The sequence below is a fragment of the Gossypium hirsutum genome, chromosome A03, assembly GCF_007990345.1.
Source record: "Gossypium hirsutum isolate 1008001.06 chromosome A03, Gossypium_hirsutum_v2.1, whole genome shotgun sequence".
NCBI lineage: Eukaryota > Viridiplantae > Streptophyta > Magnoliopsida > Malvales > Malvaceae > Gossypium > Gossypium hirsutum.
This window is the reverse complement of record NC_053426.1, coordinates 18,095,505-18,105,903: the sequence shown is the minus strand read 5'-3', so window position 1 is coordinate 18,105,903 and position 10,399 is coordinate 18,095,505. Positions and strand designations below refer to the sequence as shown.

At 37.7% G+C, this 10,399-nt stretch overlaps 1 long non-coding RNA gene across 1 annotated transcript; it reads right to left on the bottom strand.

The window, feature by feature from the left end:
* Positions 1-776: 776 nt before the first annotated feature.
* Positions 777-1,665, bottom strand: LOC107886147 (uncharacterized). The gene is made up of 2 exons (XR_001680648.2): positions 1,495-1,665; positions 777-1,194 (listed from the first exon to the last, which is right to left on the bottom strand). It is a non-coding gene; the product is annotated as an uncharacterized lncRNA (long non-coding RNA).
* Positions 1,666-10,399: the final 8,734 nt, after the last annotated feature.

Here is a 10,399-nt window from a genome sequence, read left to right as displayed (position 1 = left end):
TAGGGTATTTTAGTAATTTGGCTAATAAGGACAAAATTAACAAATAAAATATGTCCATCTTCTCAATTTCATCCCCCATAGCCGAAATTCACAAGGAAGACATAGCTAGGGTTTTGGCCAAGCTTTCAAGCTTGATTGTAAGTCCATTCTTGTCCCGTTTTCAATGATTTTATATTTTTTAGGTCATTGTAACTTGATTTAGCTATTTCAAGGACTTATTTGAAATAAAGTTAAAGTCTAAAATTTTAACCATGTTGAATATGTTTGTATTTTTATGTTTTATGGTAGAAAATGCATGTTCGTTGTTAGTTAAACAACATATGTAAAGTGATTTTAGATAAAAACTTTAAATAGGGACTTCTTTGTAAAAGTCTATAAAATGTGTAGAAAAGTGTTAATAAATGAAAATATGAGCTTTTATGAGTACAAATAATATTCGGCTAGGCTTGGGTTGTGATGAAATTGAAAGAAATTCATTTTACGAGCCTAAGGACTAAATTGTAAAATGTTTAAAAGTTGGGGGCAAAAATGTAAATTTTTCTATAATGTGTTTTTGGGCTGCATTGAATAATGTGATGATTAAATAAGTTAAATGTGGTATTATATATCAAGAAAAACGAAGTTCAGGTCTAGATCGGGGGAAAAAAAAAGTAATTGACGAATAGATCCCTTTGGCCGTTTTTGTAACCGAGGTAAGTTCGTATGTTAAATAAGCTTTACTATAATTGTATATTTGTAATACCTCAATTTTTCCCGTCCCATTGGAAGCCAAGGCATAATCCAAAATTTCAAAATATAAAGTCTTTTAACAGTCCTTTACCCAAATACAAAAGCCTAAACGGCAGGCCCAAATACAAGAGACCTTACCCAGTTACAATAACCAGCAGGCCCACTATTACATCCTACCCAGATACACTAAAACTAAGACCCATTTCAACAGACCCAAGTGGACCCAGGACAAAACGGACCCAAGTGGCCCAGCTTGTTACACCAAGGCATGAAACCCTAGGGTTTCTGCCTCTCTCCTTGCGCCGCAAACAGAAGGATCCAGAAGCCAAGCCTCATGACTCTTCAGCTCCTGCTGTTCCAGCTACCCCGTCAAGGCCATGATTCCATGCCCCAAGTCACGCCGAGATCAATGCCACCAGTGGACCATCGTCAGGCCTTTGTCATTGCCGGATTTTTCGCAAGTACCTGCAAGAAAAGGAAAGAAAATCACAGCAAACATGCGAAGCAAATACGGAAAGAAATCGATGATTTCTTTCCAAAACTTGTAGTAGTAGAGGCTATAAAGCCTTCTTTTTAATCTGTAAAAAGACACGGAGGCAGAGACCAAAAAATATTGTACACAGAGTTTTTTTTTTGCAATAATATACTAGAGATCTTTTACAGAAGACAAAGGTGACATATTTTTATTTTCGTTTCATTCTCTTGATCATGAGCTTATGCATATAATATATTAAATAGATAGAGAGAGTATATCTGGAGAATCACCTTGAAAAACGAAGCTTTTCAGGATCCGACAATCGTGTGTGGCGGAGTCGGTGGCGGCGCGTGGATCTCAGCGCGGAGGTCCGATGACCAGAACTGATCGGCTAAACGCCGGAGCTCAGAGGACCAAGGATCCTCTTCAGAGGATTTTTCTTTGTTTTTTTTAGAAACTGGGCTTCTAAATGATTTTAAAGCTAAAGATTTGGCTTATATAGCCTTGTCAAAACTACAGCGTTTTAGACCCTCAGGATCCGCGTGTTGACCCGATTACCCGGGGAGGATCCGCGCGTTTTTTATAACTGGGTTAATTGCTCAATTAGTCCTTCTGCTCCTTTTTGTGTTTACAATTAAAACCTTATTTTATGATTCGGCCCTGCTATTTTATTTTAGTTTTTAATTTGGTCCTGACAGTTGTTAAATCTCATTTTGGGAAACGTCGCCGTTTTGGGAATAGGGTATTTTTCCAGTGAGTCCCTCTAATTTTACGCGCGTTTTAAATAGGGCCTCAATTCAGTTTTGTTTCTTTGAAATTCGCATTGTAATTTTGTTAAACTTTAAATTTAGTCCTATATTTATTATTCTATATATATTTTATTATTTGTTTTATTTTAATTTTACTTTTATATAATATATTATAAAATTATTTTATTATAAGTATTATTTTAATTATATATTATTACTACTTATTATGTATTATTTTTCTTAAATATTATTTTACATCTCTTTTATATATTATTATATTTTCACATATATTATATTTATTAATATATATATTGTTTTATATGTTACTTTATATTATATCTATTATTTTTCTTATATGTTTTATTACATTTTCTTATATAATCTTTATTATGTTTTTATTTTTATATTATTTATTGTTTTTTATATATATGTATATTATGTATCGCAAATTATATTATTTATGTTTATATTATATATATTATTTTAAAAATGAAAATTATTGTTATTAAATCATATTCTTAACTCACATTATATACACATTTCAATTTTTTATTCACTATACATATATCATTCCATTTTAAATGAATATTTTTATATTATGAAATCTCTTACATACTTTCAAACCAATATATTATTATATAATTATTATTCTTTTATTCTTGTTACTATGTTATTATATTATATATTAAATACTATGGATATGAAGTGTCTTGTTTTAAATTGTATGTATATTTTGTTAGCAATCATTTTTTTATTTGTTCTTCTATATGTTGTATGCGTCATGAATGTGTTAAGTTTATTTTTATTATAATTATATGCAAATTAACACTATATTTCTTCTATTTGTATATCATACATTATTTGCTTATGTTTTTTATGTCATGCATCATTTAAATATTAATCCGTATGTTTATATACTTTGTTTATTCGTTTTCAATACATGCTATATATATCTTTGTTTGCATTTTTTTTGCTTTATATGTATTATTCTTTATATCGTAGTATTCATTTTTTATCTACCTAGTACAATAATATATTATTATGATTTATAATGTAATACAATTCTCCACGCATCATCTTTAAAAAGACAAGGCTCCAAAATTTTCAAAAAAATATAAAGGCAATACTTGGTGTTTGAAAATTTCGAAAAAGTAGTGCCCTAACTTATTGGGTTGCAACTTTTCTCGTTAAGTTCGAATAGTCAAGTACCCTTCTAAAGTTTTTAAAGGATTTCGAAATATAAGTGATTGTCTTGGAATTGCAAAGTGATATGTCCTAACTTACTGGATGTAGCATTTTGCTGTTTTGAGATAGAGATTTCTAAGGGCTAACTTATAGTCGATACTTTGATACAAGTAAACCCAAATTTTCAAATACTTTAAAGAGGATTACATCTTAAAGTTTTAATTTCCGACATTAAAAACATTTTGATAATCAATTAGGTACCAATTTTTGGGTGTTACGAGGGTGCTAACCCTTCCTCGTACGTAACCGACTTCCGAACCCATTCTTTTGATTTCGTAGACCAAAACCAACGATTTTAAAATGAATGTTTTAAAGGTGATCCAATCACACCTAAAAAGATTGGTGGCGACTCCCGTTTTCGTTTTTTAAAATCGATTCCCATTTTCTAAAACTCGATTTGCAAATGGTTTCGACAGCTTGGCGACTCCACTGGGGACTAATAAGAGAGTCAAGCCGTGTGATTGATTATCTCTTGTCTTGATGTCGAAAATTTAAAAAATTTTAAGATTTAATCCTCTTTGCATTACATGTGTTTGTATTATTGCATGTGTTGCTATATTCTAATACGCATTGCATTTGCATGACCGTTGTGGTCACAACCTTAAGTGGGAGTGAGAAGCTACGCCTTCGTGAGGTTTTCACCTCCGTGCAAGATAGTGGATCACTTTCGGGATACATCCGTACCTATGGTTTCGTGAGATTTTCATCTCCATGTAGCCATAGGGAAATGTATTCCCCTGAACTGAACTCGATTCAAATGAGCCTATAATAGGTGAGGATCGAGGAATCTGCTGGTTCAGGTACCTCAAACTTTAGAACCAACCTCATATAGAAAAAACCATAAGAACCCAATTTAGTTAGAGTTAAACTTTAGATATTACCCTTATAAATTATTGTTGAGATTTATTGATATCATGTGATACTGACTATTTCTCTTCTTTTGTTTGCATGACATTTTGCATTTACAAAGGTATCGATTCACGGTCAGTGTCTAAATTAGAGAGTTTTATTATGGAGAACGGACTTCTTGATAGAGTGGAGGGCAACGCCAACGTCCATAGATGGTCTGAGCAAACTCAGTTAGAAAAGGGAGATAGTATAGCTGCGGGATATATGTCGGAGCTGTCAGGATATACTCGCCTCAGTGTTACGCAGAATAATCTCCAAGAGCTTAAGGAGATTTGGGATCAATGGGGCAACGAGACTAAACAGTTATTCTACGGTAATTACGGAGACTTACCTTACTTGCTCGATGTTCAAATAGATGAGCACTTGTTTCGAGCCCTTGCTCAGTTTTGGAATCCAGCGTACAGTTGCTTTACTTTCGGGGAGGTAGATTTGGCGCCTATTGTACAGGAGTACACTGCTTTGTTACATTGTCCCAGGTTCTAGGAAGATAGAATTTATTCTAGAGCTGTTAATGTCCCTACCTTTTGGAAGAAATTGATAGTTATTATAGGGATGAGCGAGCAGTGGATTACTGCCAGAATTAAAGAGAAGGGCGAGTGCAAGTGCATTTCATGGGATGCTTTGAAGGATCTGATTTTGACACACCCTAATGAAGCAAAAAGGGTAGATGTTTTTGCCTTAAGTTTGTACGGATTGATGGTGTTCCCTAGGGCTTTGGGATATGTGGATGAGGCAACCACGGATCTTTTCCATAGACTCAGTAAGAGGGTCACCTCTGTCCCTGCAATATTGGCAGAGACATTTAGGTCCTTAGGCGCATGTAGGAAAGCTGGCGCAGGCAGGTTTGTTGGTTGTGCACAATTGCTTCTAGCTTGGTTCTATAGTCATTTTCGGTTGATAGATAAGGTCATTTGTCTGGTTTTCTTCGAGTATTACTCACCACTGAAGGACATAGTCGCTTCAATTAGGAGAGTTGATGCTCCAGAGGAGAATTGGATTGCACTACTTCAAAATCTTCAGTCGAAAGATGTTGAGTGGAGAGCTCCGTGGATGATTCCTGGTGAGGTTCTTTACCGTTGCGGCAGTTTCAATTGGGTCCCTTTATTGGGAATTTAGGGTGCCATTGGTTATGCTCCCTTGCTCGTGTTAAGGCAATTTGGTTTGAGGCAGTTCGTGCCAGCAACTCATGGGCTAACTCAAAGTGAGTTCGCATATAGAGGAGCCGATTACAAGAAAAGGGTCGGTGAGATCTCTAGCGCTTGGAACAAGACGTGTCGGTTGAAAGCAATAGCTATTGGCCCTGTTACGACTCCAGAATATGTTGAATGGAGAGGTAGAAGGATCAATGATAACATTCCTGAGCCAAATATGGAAGGAGCTCGACCGATGGAGGAATATCTGCAAGTGATGCCCTCGGAGTTAGAAATTATTAAGCAAGAATTTGAGAGGAAAAATCTGGAGCTCGAGAAAAGGATAGCAAAGCTTGAAGAAGAAAAGATGTACTTGAGTTTAGATATTGATGTCCAGAAGATGGAAGTCGAAAAAGAAAGAAAGGAAAAGAGGAAGATTGAGGAGGATAGAGATGACTTGAAGGAACACTACAAAAAGGCACATGTATCCTTGAGAAGAGCAAAAGTAGGAGGATCTTCAGATCAGTTGCAGAAAGAGGTCCAAGAAGGCAAGGCTAGAGCTGAGCACTAGGAGAAGAGGTTTTAGGAGATGCAATCGCGGAATTTGGCATTAGAAGAATAGAATAAAGGGTTGAAGTCTAAAGTAACTGAACTTGGAAGATTCCCTTCGTTGGCATCGCAACCATGATTCTACGGTCGAGTTAAAGGAGCTAAAGAGTAAAGTTGAAGATTTCGAAGCAGCATTGCAGGAAGGTAAACTTCAGATCGAGCAACTCGAGGCGCAATGAGACTATCTAAAGAGAGAGCTTCATCAGTCTAGAGGGCAGATTAGAGAAAGAGATCATGTCATGGAAGAAGCCATAGCTCAGATTCGAGAGGTTGCTGAATATGTGCAAGACTTGGCTGTACGAGCCGACGTATTGAGTATGATGTGTGGGTCGTCGTCAAACATAGGAAGAGAGTTAGCCCTTTTATTAGATAGAGTTAAAAATTTGGGCATTAGGGCGAAAGCATACTTGTAATCCATTTATATGTAAAGATATTCTTTTTCTAAATAAAGTTTTCTAAATGAGATTGAATCGAGATTGATGCCTTTGCTGCATTCATACATTTGCATTACATCATATCATATGCATTTAAAGTCATAGAAAGACTCTAATTAGTTAAAGTTTCTTTATAAAGGTAGAAAAGAAAACTGGAAATTACACATCCTTACGGCACTCGCACTAAAACTAAGAACATGGATCAAAAGTTTGAGCAGTTGCAAAATGATATGCAAGACCAATTGCAAGAGCAGTTGGCTAAGATGCAGAATGAGATGAGGGAACAAATGATGGAAGCTCAGAGGAATATAATGGCCGAAATGGCTCAGTTACTAAGGGCCACTGATAAAGGAAAGGCTCCTATGGCCATCACTGAAGAGGAAAATGAGGGTCCTCCTCCAGGTTTTACACCACCGCATGTATCATTGCAAACTGAGGCACCTCCTAGAAGGCCATCTACTACTGTGAGGCCTCAGCATGGGCCAATTGATGCTGGTGTCCATGTGAATTTCCCGATTGGTTCAGGACTTAATATGGGTGACAATCTTACTAATCCTCTTGTTCCCGATCTAGATATGGTGGAAAAGGAGGATTTAAGGGTCGAAGCTGCAAGGCAATTGGATGAACGTTGCAGATGGTTAGAAGAAAAGTTCAAGGCCTTGGAAGGCACTGGCAACAATCATGGGGTTGATGCCAAGGACTTAAGTCTGGTCCCAAACCTAGTATTACCTCACAAATTCAAAATGCCAGAATTTGAAAAGTACAATGGCACTACTTGCCCAGAGGCCCACATCACAATGTTTTGTAGAAGGATGACGGGGTATGTAAATAATGATCAGCTGTTGATCCATTGTTTTCAGGATAGTTTGATAGGAGCGGCAGCCAAATGGTACAATCAGTTGAGCCAGGCTAGAATAAGTTCATGGAGGGATCTTGCACAAGCCTTCATGCAACAGTACAATCATGTAACAGATATGACCCCTAACAGGATTACCCTACAAAACATGGAGAAAAAGCCTAATGAGAATTTTAGGCAATATGCATAGAGGTGGAGAGAGGTAGCAATGCAGGTTCAACCACCACTGTTGGAGAATGAGACCACTATGTTATTTATTAATACTCTGAAAGCCCCATTTATTACTCATATGATTGGAAGCACTACTAAAAGTTTTGCTGACATAGTTACGGCAGGAGAGATGATAGAGAATGCCATAAGAGGAGGAAGAATTGAGGGGGAAGTAGTGAAAAGATCAGCCCCAAGAAGAAAAGACAATGAGGTAAACAATACAAGTGGTTTTAATTCAAAAGCAGTCACAGTTAGCCAACCCAAAATAGCCACAGTTGGGTAACAAGACTCTCAAAAGCAGGAATCTAACACTAGGCATGAGATGATGCAATTTACACCTATACCTGTGACGTATAGGGAGCTCTATCAGAATCTATATGATGCGCATGCTATAGCCCCTTTCCACTTAAAACCATTACAACCTCCGTATCCTCAATGGTATGATGCAAATGCCAGATGTGAGTATCATGCTGGAATATCGGGGCACTCAATCGAGAATTGTACTGGATTCAAGAAAGCCGTAGAGAGGTCGATCAAGAATGGGGTTTTGAAATTTGAGAGTACCCAAAATACTGAGAATCTTTTGCCGAACCATAACAATCAGGGAGTAAATGCCATTGGTGAAGCCGCTGAAAAAAGGGAAAAGGAAAATGTTGATGAGATAAGGATGCCTATGAGGGTAATCTGGGAGGAGATGATGAAGAGAGGTATGTTGACCTCTAAAAATATGAAAGAAAGAACGTGGGACTACGGTGAGTTCCATGAAGATTGCGAGGAATTCAAGACCTTGGTGCAAGGCTTCATAGATAACAAAGAGCTACAGGTTTATGAAGGTAGCTCTAGTGAAAAGCAAGTTTGTGTGCTGGAAAATGAACAGCAAAGAACCGGTAGACCAAGGATCATTATCTCCCTGCCAGGGAATAATGAAATGGGGACACCAGCAGCGCCCAAGGTTATTATCCATACACCTACTCCTTTCCCTTACAAGGATAGCAAAAAAGTACCATGGAGTTATGACTGTAGCGTGACGGTGCCGGGAGAAGGAAGCATAGCCAGCGCATCTAAGGATGTACGAGATGAAGGTTCCCATACGCGGAGTGGGAAGCGTTATGATATGGGGGACGTCAAAGTGGAGCCCAAAAAACCCAAGAATGTTGAAATTGAGAAAAAGAGTGAAGTATCTGTTAACGAGCCAGTAAGGGAGGAGGAAGCTAAGGAATTTCTAAAGTTCCTTAAGCATAGTGAGTACAGTGTGGTCGAGCAGTTGCGTAAGCAACCAGCACGCATATCGGTTTTAGTCTTACTACTAAGGTTTGAAGTGCATCGAGAAGCGTTGTTGAAGGTACTCAACGAGACATATGTTACTCATGATATATCTGTCAATAAGTTGGATCGGTTGATAAATAACATCAATGCTGATAATTTCATCTACTTCAATGATGATGAAATTCCACCTGGAGGCATAGGGTCAACTAAAGCTTTGCACATCACCACTCGTTGCAAAGGATACACGCTTCCAAGTGTACTCGTTAATAATGGGTCCGCTTTGAACGTCCTTCCATTATCCACATTGAACAGATTACCCATTGACAGTTCGCACATGAAGACGTGTCATAATGTGGTAAGAGCCTTTGACGGAACTGAAAGGAAAGTAATGGGACGAATTGACATCCCTCTAGAGATTGGACCAAATACGTATGAAGTTGACTTCCTGGTAATGGATATCAAGCCCTCCTATAATTGTTTTTTGGGGAGGCCATGGATACACTCGGCAGGAGCGGTGCCTTCTTCACTGCACCAAAAATTGAAGTTGGTGACGGATGGACGCTTGATAACCATTAATGCAGAGGAGGACATCATAGCAGCTGTCACTAGTAAGCCTCCTTATGTGGAGACAAATAAGGAGGCTATTGAGTGTTCTTTTCGTTCCTTGGAAATTGTTAATGCTACCTTCATTTCGGAGGGAAGCGAGGTGCCGGTTCCCAGGATGTCTAGAGCAACAAGGATGGCCCTACAAATAATGACGGGGAAAGGAGCATTGCCAGGAAAAGGACTAGGAAAACAGTTGCAAGGAGGGATTCATGTCCCAAAATTGACGGAGAAGAAGGATCTCTTTGGTTTGGGTTTTAAGACAGACCATAAACAAAAGAGACAGGAGATGGAAAAGCGTCAAGCAAGAAGGAAGGCGCGTTTGAACGGAGGAGAAGTAGAGTGGGAACTAATGACATTGCCACCTATATCCAAAACCTTTAAGTTAGAAGGGTTGCTAGTAGAAGAGAGTCATCAAATCAATGTTGTACATAATGAGTGGTTTGGACAAGAAAACCTTGAGGGTATTCACCCTTACGAATCAGGGAGCTCTCTGAACAATTGGACTGTGGAGGATCTTCCTGTAGTCTTTAGAAATTTTTCAGACATTCTCGAAACATGTTTATTACTCTAGGGCCTAGGAGTAGTAAGATTACATTTGCGAAAATAGGCTTATGTTCATCTATTATTATTCAAATAAAACATAACTTTTACCAATTTAAAAGAGTATAGTCTCATTTTTATCAACCAATATTCCTTTAAATTCTAACAATTCTTATTCTTTTATTCATAGCACATAAACGATCATTCTCAAATTCATTCATTCTTTGTATATTCTTTCATACCCCTCACAGGTCTCTAGATATCAATGATATGAGTGCTAATACTGCCGCTCTTGATTGCTCTTGTGAGCAAGACATGTGTTTAGAGGAGTCTCAGGATTTTGAAGATGTTTAAAATTGTAATGTATCTCTTGATCTATTAAGAATGGTAAAACAGGAGGAGAAACAAATCATGCCACATGAAAAAGAGGCAATAGAGAATATAGCCTTAGAGGAAGGGAAGGAGGTGAAAATTGGAACACTGATCGCTATTGACACAAGGCATAGCTTGATTGAGTTGCTTCAGGAATTCAAGGATATTTTTGCATGGTCTTATCAGGATATGCCCGGATTGAGTACTGACATTGTAGTACATCGTCTTTCGATAAGACAAGAATGTAGACCGGTCCAACAGAAGTTGCG